This window comes from Helianthus annuus, chromosome 15 (assembly GCF_002127325.2).
Source record: "Helianthus annuus cultivar XRQ/B chromosome 15, HanXRQr2.0-SUNRISE, whole genome shotgun sequence".
Lineage (NCBI taxonomy): Eukaryota > Viridiplantae > Streptophyta > Magnoliopsida > Asterales > Asteraceae > Helianthus > Helianthus annuus.
In genome coordinates this window covers 36151583-36167510 of record NC_035447.2, presented here as the reverse complement: position 1 = coordinate 36167510, position 15928 = coordinate 36151583, and the positions used below count along the sequence as shown (strand labels likewise).

At 37.2% G+C, this 15928-nt stretch overlaps 1 long non-coding RNA gene across 1 annotated transcript; it reads right to left on the bottom strand.

Moving 5' to 3' along the window:
- Window positions 1-9344: 9344 nt before the first annotated feature.
- On the bottom strand, window positions 9345-10912 carry LOC110902999. The gene is made up of 2 exons (XR_002571583.2): window positions 10509-10912; window positions 9345-9504 (listed from the first exon to the last, which is right to left on the bottom strand). It is a non-coding gene; the product is annotated as an uncharacterized LOC110902999 (long non-coding RNA).
- Between the last annotated feature and the right edge of the window lie 5016 nt (window positions 10913-15928).

Below are 15928 nucleotides of genomic sequence, written 5' to 3'. Positions count from 1 at the left end.
TAGACCGGTTACTTTCGAAGAATAAATATGGTTTAATCGCGAGGAATGCGAAAACCGGGAAGGAATGTGATTTAGACCCTACAAGCTTGGATACTTGTATAATATGGGTAAACTAAACACATTCTGAAATTTGAGACTTAGATGATATGGTTTGACCCGTTTCGGCTAATATGCGTGAACTAGTCACATAAACCGATCCAAACGCGAAAGTGCATAACGAGTAACCACATAAGTCATATGCAAGTTTCCTGAGATTATATGCACCAAATATATTGTAATATCAGTAAGGTATGTCCAAATACGCCCCAAATGTTTTTAAACGCCATTTACGCCTCATAAGGGCATTTTGGTAATTTTACATAGGCTAAAAGGGTAAAAACGGAAAATCTGAGTTTCCAACTTTAGTCTACTGTTATAATGTATATTTTTATAAAATATATCAGTAGGTATTAGACCTTTTATATATAAACTCGTTCTGACATATACTATGTCGTAAAAATGCCTAAAAAGGCGATTTGGAGCCATTTCCGGGTTTTCAAAGGAAAGCTGATATTTTTATATTTCCAGAAGGCTCAAAATATCATATTTAATATAACAAATCAGTAGGAAAAGGTTTGGGGTCAAAAGGTTATGTAAAACTCATTTTATGACCGTAAAGGGTAAAACCGGCATAGGCCGAAATAAGCTTAGAACCTCTAGTTATGCTCAGCCTAAAAATGAATAAAAATCTTTAAAATTCCCAAAATATTATTATATAACAGTGGGTATAAAGTTTTGGTATAAAATTTGGGTTTAGATAGGTTATGCGTTAAATACGCTAATTATTTATTAAGAAAGCTTCTAATTACGCTAATGAGCATAACTCTTAATCTATACCTCAAACTGATGTCAAATTTTGGGGACAACTTTATATTTCAGTAACTAAGGTGTCTACCCTTTTACATTTTCAAAAATTATAATTTTTTGACATTCATGCATAATGGTCAACATATGAGCATTTAACGGAAACATGCATATGAACAAGATATCTAATGAACCACATTGTATGATCACAGGAGGATATACTAACATGTTAATAGGTTCAAAAGAAGCTCTAAGGTATTTTTAATCTTAACTAAAACGGGTCAGAACTGAAAGTCAAAGCGAAAGTCAAACTATGCGACTTTCGGTTCCGAACCGGGTCTAAACAGAAAATTGTCGAGTTGAACATGTTGGAACATGTTCTTATACTTATTACCAAGTTATATTAATGTTCAAACAGGTTACATACAACCTACATTGCTAATTATGCGTTAATTCGAAATTAAGCATTCTGTTGACTTTTTATAATTAGCTTTGACTCGACAATTAGCATGCTTAGAGTGAGAATCTGGAAACACCCTTTTTAAGGGTCTGTTACCCACTTAATTACCTTCCTAAAGGTATCTTAAATTCGTGATTAGACAAAGCACATTATGCTTAATCACGAAGTCAAACCTTAATTACGACGGTTTGACTTTTACTTAATTAACTAAGCTAGAAAGGATTAAAGATGGTTAAGGACACTTACAAGAGTCCTAAGATGTATTAGAGAGCCTAAGAAAAGGTGTTGGTGACCAAAGGAGCTCCAGAAAGTCTTTAGCCAAATGTTCCAAATGAGCAAGTTTCAAAGAACACACTTGAACTCTTTATATAGTGAACTAGATGCCTTAGGATCTTGCCAAGCAACTCTAGGATAGTTACAAGATCATCCCAGATGTCCCTAAGGGTCTATATACTGCTTAGAAAGCCCATAGAATCGAAATGTTACGTTTTAAGTCGGTTAAATGCATTGGACAGGCAGCTGTCCAAAACTCACTGCCAGCGACGGTCTTACGGACCGTAAGCTTGAGGCCTTACGGTCCGTAAGGACCTCTTGCGGACCGTAAGCTACAGGGGTTACGGTCCGTAACCGGCCTTACTGAAACATGGTTCAGGTGCCTTTCTTACGGACCGTAAGCCTAAGGCTTTGCGGTCCGTAACCGATCCTTGCGGGACATTCCTAGGTACCCTGCTTACGGACCGTAAGCCTGGGGCCTTGCGGTCCGTAAGCGATGGCCAGAAGACAAAAGTTTGAAAACTTTTAAGTCTTGACCATGCAACCATCAATGCCCGAAACATGCCTTTACTTTTCAGTTTGTGGGACCATCTTGACCAGCCATTGCATGGCTCATTTGCCCTTACATGTCCCCCATTTAATCTTTACTCAAAAAGGGACTTGTTACATGACGGAGATTTCAAAATTGAGTCTTGGAATTCTATAGAAATTGGCCAAGCTTATAATCATTCTTATTCATGAGAATTTTATTAAATTTAGGAGTAGTAACAACCTATAATTCCATGGCCCTTAATAAAGATAAAACTTTATTTATTCAAGAGCAACCGGTTATCGAATGAGATGATCATCAATTGATTTAAGGATCTTGGGATTTATAAAATTTGGGTCGCTCAGAGGTGATTTAATAACGTGTCGCCCTTGGGTCGTTCAGAGGTATTTTAAATAACATGACACCCCTTTTTATTAGAAATCCTACCACATATCTCTTTATTAAATCCGGTTTTTCTGACATGTCTGTCACGGAGGACACGTGTCTTTATTCAATTGGACAGGAATTTTCGAGGTGTTACATCCTCACCCCCTTAAAAGAAATCTCGACCTCGAGATTTACTGAAACAATTGAGGGTATTTCTCCTTCATCGTGGATTCTAACTCCCACGTATAATCAGGACCTCTGCGGCCCTCCCATCTAACCTTGACAATGGGTACGTGCTTCCTTCGAAGCTTCTTTACCTGTCGGTCCTCAATCGACACAGGTTTTTCTATAAACTTCAAGCTTTCATCAATATGCACATCTGTATGTGGTATGACTAGCGATTCATCAGCCAGACACTTCTTCAAATTGCAGATGTGGAACACATTGTGAATACCACTAAGCTCTTCTGGTAAGTTCAACTTATAAGCCACTGATCCTACACATTCGATGATCTCGAATGGTCCAATGTATCTTGGTCTTAACTTACCTTTCTTGCCAAATCTCATTACCCCTTTCCAAGGTCATACCTTGAGCAAAACCTTATCGCCAACCTCAAACTTGAGGGACTTTCGTTTACCATCGGCATAGCTTCTTTGCCTATCACGGGCAGCTTTTAGGTGCTCAGTGATTTGGGTAACTTTGTCAGTCGTCTCCAGGACTAATTCGGGTCCTGATACTTGAACGTCTCCTACCTCTGCCCAACAAATGGGTGTTCTGCACTTCCTACCGTATAGTGCCTCAAAAGGCGCAGCCTTAATGCTGGTGTGGTAGCTATTATTGTATGAGAACTCGATCAGAGGCAGGTGTCTATCCCAACTTCCTCCTAGGTCTATCACACATGCACGAAGCATGTCCTCCAGGGTTTGAATAGTACGCTCGCTTTGTCCATCCGTCTGAGGATGATAGGCTGTACTAAAATTCAGTTGCGTACCCAGAGACCTTTGGAAACTTTTCCAGAAGTGTGATGTATATCTGGTATCCCTATCAGAGATGATGGATACTGGTACGCCATGCAGGGATACTATCTTATCCATATACAGTTGGGCTAGCATGTCAGAACTGAAAGTTTCTCTAATGGGTAGGAAATGAGCTGACTTAGTCAGTCGATCAACTATCACCCAAATAGTGTCATTTCCCTTCGGTGTTTTAGGCAACTTGGTAATGAAATCCATTGTTACCATTTCCCATTTCCAGGTGGGAATCTCAGGCTGTTGCAGCAAACCTGACGGTTTCTGATGCTCAGCTTTAACTTGCGCGCACGTCAGACATTTAGCCACATGGGTGGCTATAGACTTTTTCAAGCCTATCCACCAGTAATTTGCCTTTACATCCTGATACATCTTGTCCGCTCCAGGATGGACGGAATATTTGGAACTGTGGGCTTCCTTTAGGATGACGTCACGAAGACCTCCAAAAATAGGAACCCATATTCTTCCATTAAACCTCAGGATTCCGTCTTTGCCATAGGATGTAACAACTCTCACCAAAACTATTATTTCTTATTATATTTTGTCCAATAGGAAACCCTAATTGAGACCCCCAAGTGATACTGCATGACCCCTAAAATTTTCAGAACAATCGGAATCAGGATCAGGGCCTCTAAAACTCAGGGGGGGGGGTATTTCCTAGTTAGTATTATCCAAACTGTTTTCGATAGAAATTGAATTTTAATAAACCGTCGACTCACCCAAGCTACTGAGACGCGTGGCAACACCATATTAAAAGTGACCTCTCGCGCCACGCGCCAGGACCAGGTTTCCCTGTCGTGACACGCGAGCGCGCCGTTTTTCCAGTATAAATAGAGGAGTTTGGCACTTGATTTCCTGCGTTGGTTCGACGGTAAAATTCAATTTGTACACCCAGATATCGTCGAAATACTACAAAAAACCCACATAATCTCGAAATTCTGCCGCGATAACAGGGTAATAACTCGATCGCTATGACGATTCATTTTCCGGGATCAATATATCCAAAGAATGTCTAAGTGCCGCCCACATTGGGTTATACTTTGTCGTTTGTCGATAATTCGATAAATGAGTTGAAGTATTATACTTTGTCGTTTGTCGTCAATTCGATAAATGAGTTGAAGTATTGCACTTTGTCATTCATTGTGAGAATTTAATCTCGTAAGTTATCGTAACTGCTGTATTGATCACTAACCCTGTTTTGTGTGCATTATTGTTAAATTAGAAATAATCAAGGCTAATCAGTAGGCTTATACACTGCTCGTTAAATCTGCAATGTGAGTTATTCTCTTTTTATCAACTGTTTTACAATACTCCAAATTATTTTCAAAGTGTTATAATTACAGGGACTAAGTCGTGGATATCTTGATTTATTGGTTAGTGGGGTATTGTGCACATTACTATTTCTCCCAGTTAGAGTTCATTGACCTACTAGGGAGAAACGTCACTATTAGAGTTCATTGACCTAATAGTGGTATGACCATCGTCACCATTGTGACTTGTCACCATTGTGACAGAAAGCCAGATAAAAATAAGATATGAACCATTGTAATCGCTCTTATGCTGTAATTTATAACTATGGGTCATTTCCTAAAAATTGAATGAACTCACTCAGTATTTCCCCGCTGACAAAACCTTTTTCAAACATGTTTCAGGTAATCTGTTGTGAGCAAAGAAAAGTGCCAGGAAGCACTACCAGCTTAGAAAAGTGGCTCAGTGTAAATAAATAAAGGAACATGTTTTAAAAATAAAGATTTCCATGGAAATCACATTATTGTAAATTACTGGGTTTTATCCGTAAATTATGTACCGAGCAGGTTTAATACTAAAGATCCTGTTTTAAAAGACTTCCGCTGTCGCCTAAATTAAATACCGCAGGATTTCTGTCCCGCGGCTCCTAAAACGGGTCAAACCGGGTCCGGGGCCGTGACAGAAATAAGGTGGTATCAGAGCCACTTCTCAAGCCACTGATTTAAGCCAATTAAGTATTTAGAAAATACTTAATTTCCATTAATTGCTATTTTGTGATTATTTGTTTATTTATCTGACTAATTGTGTACAGTATGAGCAGATCTTTATATGCTAGTCAATGTAGTAAGTAATGCAAATTCTTAAATAATTTGACTCAAGTATTAGTACCTTTATTATCTACAGTCTAGAAGTTTTATCAAGGAAATCATAAAATTTACAAATAAAACCTCGTGTGATGTAAATTTTAATAGTACCCAGTAGGAACTAATATTTAAAAAGTTTTCTATAAATTTTATGATTTCTGACTATGTCTATTTTGCTAAACAGCATGAGTAACTTGTCTGAGGCCCTTCAGAATTTAAATCTCTATCCAGTAAGAGTAGAAGTTTCCAGAGATTTCAATAGGTATATACCAGATATAGAAGAACCTATAGAATTCAATGCTTTACCTCCCAAGAAACCCAAGCCCAAGGAAATAGAAATTGGGGAAAGTTCCAGGCAAATTGAAAAGTTACCATCTCAGGAAAAGTTAGATTCTATAATGGCAAGCCATAATACTATTAAGCCTGTTAATGAAACTATTTTTAATCGCTCTCTCGAAACACAACTACCAATGAACTTAGAACCAGCTATTCCAAACCCTTCAATCCACTCGCAAATAGACGAATGGTTAATTAATGAAATACAGTTACAAAACCATCCCTATAAGCTTTTTCCTCAAGTTCCATCTAGAACCTTTACCAAAATTCCCCAATAAGTAATAAGAATATAATTGAACTCCGCCACTTTGACCAAAAACTAATGAATGTTGGGAATAGGATCCAAGAAATTGGGAAACAGATCTCCTGGAAATATGATAAGAGGGAACACAGTTACTAGAATATCGTTGACAAAAGGATAGGGGATTTATGAAACTGTTATTGTGTAATAGTAATAGTAAAATCAGTATGTGTAAGATAAATAATAAAACGGTTGTATATAGAAGCATGAAATTTTAGAAAATTTACAAATGTTGTTCGTATACGTGATTATGTGCAATTAAGTGTGATATTGGATTATTTCCTGTATACTAATTATTTATCTATAAATTAGTTGTCAAATGGAAAACGCTAATAATGAACCAGTTAATGAGGTTAATCAATCTGAGCAACAACCGGGGGATCAATATATGACTAGGCAGGATATAGAAAATATCGTTGCTCAAGGGATAGCCAACACTATTCCAACAATGATAGCTCAAGGGATAGCCAACGCTATTCCAGCCATCGTTGCTGCTGTTAAAAATCCAATAGAACCACAACAACTCGTTCCTAGCAAACGTATTTCTGAAGATAACTTCAGTAATAGCGTAAACGGAGGCAATGATCATGTTAATCATGACAATGAACCACAACCAGCGCCGCTCCCTAAGAAAATGAAAGTTGCAACGCCTGGTTGCACTTACAAGGAATTTCTTGCTTGTAAACCATCTGAGTTTGCAGGCAATGAAGGAGCAACTGCGGCACTACGTTGGTTAGAGAAAACTCAGGCAGTAATTGCCATAAGTAAATGTGCTCAGGAAGATCAGGTCATGTACGCGTCAAATCTTTTCAAAGAAGGAGCGCTAGAATGGTGGAATACGGTGTTACAATCAAAAGGAAGAAGAATGGCGTATGCTATGAACTGGGAAGAATTTAAGAGCTTGGTAGAAAGAAAATTCTGTCCCGAATATGAAAAGGAACAAATGACAAACAAATTTTTAACCCACCGAATGGTTGATGTAGATTGTCGAAAGTATACTACGACATTCTTCGAGTATGCTCGAGTAGTACCAACCCTGGCTTCGCCAGAGCCGGTACTTATTTCTCGATATATTTGGGGATTGATTTCTGAAATCCGTAACATAGTCAAGGCTGCGAAACCTCGCACGATTGATGATGCGGTGGATTTAGCCAATACTCTGACTGACGAACTAGTACGGACAAGAGAAGAAAATAGAAGGAAGGAAGTAGCCCAAAAGATTACCCAGGTAATCCGTTCGGATAACCATAACGATTTCAAGAAAAGAGGGAATGGGCAATCTTCCACTAGTTCATTTTGCAATTTTTGCAAAAGAAAGCATTTTGGAAGATGCAAAGGATACTGCAATTTTTGCAAAATTCCGGGGCATCAGGAAGAAGACTGCAGGAGGAAGAAATTTTCAGTTTGTTACAACTGTGGAGAAACTGGACATCTTAGGCCAAATTGTCCAAAACTAAACAAACCATCTGACACTAAAGCCAAACCTGCAGAAGAAGCAAAAAGGAATGCAAGAGCCTTTCAATTGACTGCTCAGGAAACAGAGCTCATTCCAGATGTAATAGCCGGTACGTCCTAGGTTACAACGTTTACACAAAAAGTATTATCTGACTCTGATGCACACCAAAGTTTTATAAATACTTCATTCTGTCAAACTCTTAACTTAAACAAATCTTTACAGGCAAAAAGGAAAATATAGAACTCTCAGGTCATATAATTCTTCGCTAACCTAATTCCTATGAAATTAGCCGAGTTTGATGTTGTGTTAAAAATAGATTGGTTAGTAGCCAACCCTACTCGAATTTTCTGTGATAAGAACTTTATAGAAAATCCAGGCACCCGCCGGAGAAGTATTTATGATTATAGGAAATAAACCACATAAGGTCACATGATGAATCATGAAGGTATTCACTTAGATCCTGCTAAGATAGCAATGGAAGAGTTCGCAATCTTTAAATGGAAATTAGGAATTTTGTAAATTTAGCCGGATACTATAGACAGTTTATTAAGGATTCTTTTAAATAGGTATATCCTTAACTAAGCTAAAACAGTTAATTCTAAATAAGAACCCAAACAAAAAGAAGCCTCTAGCTAGCCTTACCAGAAGGAACAGAAGATTTTAAAGTATACGGTAATGCTTCAAAGTTAGAATTTGGATGTATGGTAATGCGACACAAAAAGATAATTGTGTATGCATCAAGGCAATTGCAAAAGCACGAAGAAAGCCTTACCACTTGTAAGCTTAAAAAAAAAAAAATTTAGAAACCACAAGTTACCCTTAAGATTAGGAAACATTATCTAAGCAAGCTTACTATCCATATGAGTCATAAGAATTTAAGATACATATTGAGCAACAAGAATTAAAAATGAGGAAAAGGAAATCCTCGGTGATTACGACTGTGATATTCAGTATCACGAAGGAAAGGCTGAAGACGGTTAGAAGAATTATACAAATAATAAACAAAAGCCGTCGAAGTTCGAGTTGGAGACAAAATGCTATTGAAAGTATTTCCTTGGAAAGGAATTTATAAATTCGGTAAGAGAAGAAGCTAAGTCCTTAATACGTAGGACCATTTCCAGTAATCCAACGCATAGGACCAGTAGCTTATCGTTTACAACTACCAGAAGAATTAGCTGGAGTACATGATGTGTTTCATGTATCGTAAATTTTTCCAAAATTTCAAGAAATGTATATCAGGCGAATCCTTGGTAGTACCTCTTCTAGATATAGAGCTAAATGAAAAATTTAAATTTATAGAGAAACCACTACAAATAGAAGGTAGAAAGATCAAGCTTCTCAAACGATTAGTGTTAGTTCAAGTAAAGTAGGATTCAAAGATAGGACCCTAATACACTTGCAACGGGAATCAGAAAAGAAGAGAAAGTATCCTCAACTATTCTAATAAATCTCGAGGACGAGATTTTCTTAAGGTGGGGAGGATGTAACAACTCTCACCAAAACTATTATTTCTTATTATATTTTGTCCAATAGGTGTAACACCCGGTCTTTTATTTCAAGGTTTAACGTAAATTTTACGTAAAACAATCGTGTAATTAAGATTACATAAACATTTGGAAATACGGGTTTATTAAAACTTTTAATAAATCATAAGTTATTCTACATAACGTGATCGAATTCGTTGTTTAAAAATTACAACGTAGCAAAATGCGGAAGCGTGTATCATTATCGTGTTCGGTTCTTCGCTGAGCTTGATCGTCTTCCGGCATCCAAGGTGTACCTACATTTCATAAACATGAAATGCTTTAGTCATACGGGGTTTAAATCATGTCCGAACGATGTCCGGGAAACAATTGATTTTCAAATGAAAAACAAAATATATAAAAAATATATCTCCACCGTAAATTACGGTGGGACCGTAATTTACGGTGGCACCTGGGTTCAAGCTTTTCTACCGTAAAACAGTAGACCTTCACCGTAAACAAATCATCTCCACCGTAAATTACGGTGGGACCGTAATTTACGGTGGACACTGGGTTCAGCCTTTCCATTTTGCCGTAATTTGACACGAAATGTTTCGTATCTTTCAAACCGCTTATCCGTTTGACCTACCGTTTCTTCCTACATGTTTGTAATTTAATTCTCCATTATATGGAGTTAAGATCTGACATCCGGATTAAATAAAATTGAGACTTTTAAGCCTTCGGCTTATTATCTTTTCAACAATTTTCGACCCGACTATGTGATTATCAAACAAACATGTTTGTTTGACCACCATTCATCATGAACCCTTAAATTCTAATATTGTCAATCATATTAAGTACTGAACACGGGTTTCTACACAATTATTTACCCGTTTTCGTTTAAAATCTTATTTTGACCCGTTAAGGGTATTTACGACCATTTTAGCACGAACGGTGCTCATTTCTCATGTACCTCATAGTTCCACCAATTTGTTATTAGCTAGTCTTCCACCACAACTATGAATGTGGTGGATTTAACGAAATGGACTATTTATTCCGAGTTTAATCCTACGGATGTGTTACTTTTGCGGCAACACACAATTTAAGCATTTAACTTTTGAAAGTTTATGTCTACAACTTTCATGCGCGTCTAAAGGTTACAAGATCGTAAGATAAGTTCCTAAACAACCTTTTTAAGTTGTTTGCTCAATTTACCCTTCAAGGGCATTTTAGTCGACATTAGCCCCTCCTTTACTACGAGGGGCTTTTACTACCTATTTGACCAAGTTTGTATGTTAACTATAATCGTATGCATACGTACCTGGCTAGGGTCAACATATAGACCCAATTTATACCTTGCTTTTATCATCACACTTAGTGTGGGCGAAATTAACTGAATCGCTAATCGCTCCTGTTAACACAAGACTTAACAATCGCATTAGTCGATATTGTCAAATAGTGTTATCACCACCATTTGACCCGTTCGGCCTATATGCCCAACGTTGCCTATTAAATCAAAAACATGGTTTTTGACTTCTAATCCATACATCCATCCCGTCCCGGATTTCATTACCGAATCCCCTTTTTGCCATAAACATGGTTTTTATCATCTTTATATGTTCCGACTCGTATCAATCACGTCGGAAATCCATATCTTCAATATTAGCATTATTGCATCTATAACGTATAGAATGAACAAGTAATCTACACAATTATGTAAGTTTCACTTACCTTGCATCCGAGCTATTCTTTTCTTCCATGCTTGACTTGTTTGACCCGCTTTCACTCCAAGCTTCCACCTAGCTTGTTACGCGTCAAACTATCATCATCGTTTTCAAGGTGGTTAGTTTAATCATATTCTAATACGATTATTCCACCTTATGTATTTCATAACAAAATTGCTATTTATCGTATTATAGGTCAGTTTGACCTTTTTAATAGTCAAATGCCCATTAGTATACTAATTTGCATTTTCGAGTTATCAACTAGTTTTAGCACTCTTTAACTACTCGGTAGGCGTTATCTTTAAACCTCCGTTTTAACCAAAGTTCTAATCGCGTTTAACACATTTAGAACTCTCCTTAATCACTTTTTGCATAATAGTCGAAACATCACAACTAGGTGTTTTAATTACGAAATTCTAGTTTCGAGCCTTCTTTGAGGCATTTCAACGAACACCTTAAGGGCAGAATTTTACATGTTTATTTATCATGTTCATAACTTGTCATATAGCCAAATCTAACATCAAACGGTCTATTTTATATAAAGGTTAACATCAATAAATCAGAAATCGCTTCATAACATCAAATTACACTAGAACAACATTTGAAATCCTAGTGTTCATCAAGTTCTACATAACCCACTAATCACCTACAATGGTGTTCATGGATTTTACTAAAATTTCACATGATTTCAACTTGTATTTGTCTAGGGTTTGTCCCTAGACACTATATTGTTCTTAATTCATCATAAAACAAACATGCAACCATAAATTTCAGATTTTTCCCAATTTCATGAGAATTTTGAGTCGAGAGTTTTCATCAAATTTTACATACCTTGTAATCCTCTTGTGATGAGGATCAATAATCTATGCTTGGATTTCGATTTAGGCTTGATTTCCCCTTTCAATTTGGTGAATTCTTGGAGTTTAGGGTTTGAGCTCTAGAAGCTCTGTGGAAATCGCAGGAACACACGTACGTGTGTGTTTTTGTTGAGTTAAGTTTGATTTAATCCAAACTTTATTACATTTGCCCATGTTTAGTCCCTCTAGTTTCATAGTTTATAAAAGGGTTATCTATTTTATGTTTCTTTTATTGTTTTTACAACACTTAACTAACTAGGTTGATATTCCTAGTTACTTAGTGGGTTCCGGGAAGTCATAACCGTTTTATTTTTAAGTCACGTTAATTCGGACTTCTTATAAACCTTATTTACTTAAAAACATTTATTAACGTTTTATTAAATATTAGGTTTATTTACTTAAATCCCAATATTTACCGGGTTACTTTCACCACTAACGGTATTTTACCCACTCTTTTGTATTAACGAGGTTTAATTACTAAACCCGTTTTGGGGGTGTTACAAGTCTACCCCCCTTAAAGAGGTTTCGTCCTCGAAACCTTTTCTTACATAGTCCATTGAGTTCTAAACTCAATGCGTTTTGACTTGAGTAATTTCTTAAGCATTACTCATACTTTAACCAATTGTTAGTATTAACAGAAAAATTATGGTAATGTCTTTCTGGTTATAGAACCTCTACGTACCTGATACGACATAATGTGACTTGAAATAACGAAATTCCGTTATTTTTACTTGTTTAGTTAACTTAGCGATTTCCATCGCTTTTAGATATTATCGAACTCTTGGTGAATCCGTTACCTTGACCCGTTTAAAGGTCTTTAGTGAAGTCTTTCACTTTCAGCAACAATTTCTTCTGTTTTCAAAATTCATTTATTCGGTTTAGTTATACTGTCACACCCCGATTTCCACGTGTCTCACCGGTGGGCCCGGTGGGGGATTACCGTGACGATGTTGGCAACAATATAGTCAAACCACACAATTATATAATGCACAGCGGAAGCATAAGATAAATATATAAATTTCAACCTCTGATCGTAATATCAAAATGTATTACAGGGGTTGAATATATCCACAGTGGATCGTAAATAATGATAAAGTATTGTTCCATCAGATACTGCAATCAAGCTTGCGAGGCTTATCCCGACGCTAGGGAGCTAATACCAGCCAATTACGTTTAGGTACCTGCACTTAATCTTTTTGGGGAAAATACGTCAGTTTACACTGGTAAATACATTCAACTGACACATTTGAAAATGTTTATTTAAAATTGATTTGAATGCACAAGGCACAAACTCTTTTATAACTTGGGAAAATTCATAATGATCTTGTGAACGTTTTACATGTTCTTTTATGCGTTCAGTAGCCCGGGTCGTGCCGGGTTAAAGATTTATAGACACACCACGTTTGCGTAAAACCGTAGTACAAAAACCAACGGCTACGTCTTTTAATTTTAATGTCGACACTTTATACCGGGTGTACGCCTACACCGGGATGTCGATGGTCGTGGCCATTTCGTAAAATGATGCCAAGGATATCCGGGACAACGGTCATTAAACCCCCCAAAGGCTTATAAGCAACAAAACTGTTTAAATGAGCCGATCATATTTTATCAATTAACCACCTAAGCGATGGAATTGTATAATGCTCAATCAAGCGGTATTAATATACCGTAACCCAAGCCCATATAGGGGAAATAAGTTAAAGTATTTACCTTTGCAAGTATTAATCCTTAATTTAGATCAAGTCACCGATAGCTTTTACTGGGGCTCCTAATCTGGAACGAAGGTTTTAATTAACCTCTTAGAATCCTAACGGTCCTTGTATTAGCCGTAGCTTAAACCGGTCGATTCCGATATATAGATATGGTTAATTCGCACGAAAAGGCGAAAACCGAGAATGGAGTATGATTTGGACCCAACAAGTTCAGTGACTTGTTTTATATGGGTTTATAGTTCATACTCTGGATTTTGGGGTTCAAATAATATAATTTGACCCATATCGGCTATTGCACGAAAACTAGTTCCATGGGCCGTACCGTGTGCGCAAATAGGCGAAACGGTTAACCATAAGTGTCCTACGCTTATTTCCTAAGTCAATATGCCTTAAAAGTATTTTGGTATCAGTAGGATACCTTCCGTAATGCCCGTAACGAGTTTAAGTTAATATTATGCCCCGTAGGGGCTTTTCGGTCATTTTAAAGACCTTAAAAAGGCTTTTCGAGTTCTACAGGAAATCTGAGTTTCCCGAACAGCTTATAAAGCTTAAAATACTTTATTTATTATTTAAAACCAGTAGCAACTGGAATCGGGTCAAAAGACCTTGTAGAACTCCCGTTTTGGCCAAAAAGGGTATATTCGGTATTTACCGAACCGCAGCCATAACCGCAGGTTATGAGCAAGGTAAAAATTATTAAAAATCTTTAAAATTCCCAAAATATTATTTTACCACAGTGGGTAAAAGTTTTGGTGACGAAAACTTGGGTTAGATGGGCGTTATGCTAATTGCGCCGTTAATTACAAAACTTTCTTAAAAGTGCGCCTTTTAGCATAACTCTCATTCTAGGCCTCGGATTGACGTGAAACTTTAAGGACATGCTTATAATTTAACAAGCAAGTTTTTGGTCCATTCACGTGTCCGAAATACTCGTTTTAATTTTAAAAGGCCGTTACGGTCAACTTTTAGGCGAATGACGGAAATACGTAAAAGACTCGGATAACTCATGAACCGACCACAGAGGTGTATACCAACATGTGACCTGGTCCTAAGAGAGTCCTGAGGTATATTTATACCTCACTAAAACGGGTCAGAACTGAAGTCAAAGCAAAAGTCAAACTTTTGCGACATTCGGCTCCGAACCGGTTCTATATAGTAAATGATCGATTCAAACGAGCGCAAACAGGTTTATATACTTATTATCATGTTTTATGATTGTCAAAACAGGTTCCATAACATATACATTACAGATTATGCATAAATCGCTAAAATAGCTTTCTGTTGACTTTTTAACCGCACGTTTGACTCGACATTTGACATAGTTAGAGTGGTGATCAGGGGGAACCATTTTAGAGGTTTATTACCCACGTAAATACCAACTCATAACCACTTTTGATTCGTCATAAGACTGAACCATTACTGATTTATTGTAAAGTCAAACCGTAGTTACGACGGTTTGGTTTTTAGCTAAAAACTAAGCACAAACTGAACAATGGATGATCAAGGTAACTTACAGAAGTTAGAACTTGAATATGGAGCAGAGAAGAATGCTTGGAGCTTCTTAGGATGATCAGATAATGTGTGTTTTGATGTTGTGAATGATATGTTGCATAAGGTGGCTATTTATAGCAAATGCCAAGCCTCTATGATCATTACAACCACCACAATAGTCCAGAGGTGATGGGTAGGTGTCCCAGAGGTGTATGGGTCGAGTAGGGGGCACCCATGCCTCATTTATTGGAGGTTGATCGTTCACAATGCTCAAGAGTCAAGAAAACACAAAGTTTCTGCATCTGGGCGTCCAATGCGGCCCGCATGGAGGTTCCATGCGTTTACAATGCGGGCCGCCTGGGATTAGAAGATCAGACGCGTAGTTGAGGAGGCTCGCGGCCCGCCTCAACTTAACCCATTATGCAATGCGGGCCGCGTGGGTTAAGATTTCAGAAATCTTTTAAATCTTTTATCATGATTACAGAATCTGGCCATTAATAACGAAATCTTTCGTAATGATTTACCTGACCTTTCGGTTTTGAAGGGGTAACTTTGCGGTTTGGCCCTCGGTTATTTACCGATAGGGGCCTCGTGTTATTTTCCCGCGTTATAAAGTCCCCGGTTTATTTATTAATTATATTGGAAAGCCTTAACTTTTGCTGTTGACGCTTTTAACCCTTCTTCTACGAATTCGATCGTAACTTTCTCGTTTCATATCGAAACTTCGCGAAATTCATATATATTATTTTAGTGAGGGTATAATACCGTTACAAAGTCTTTGGAACGTTAAAGGGTCACTCAGAGGTATTATTAAACATGTTGACACAGTTAACCCCTGTAGTTTGTAATCTCTCACTTTCTTCCGCGTTTTGTTTTTGTACGATCTATAATTTATTCGTTTGAAGGTTTAAGCATTATTTAGGGATACTATACAGTATATTTACCCTTGTTGACATT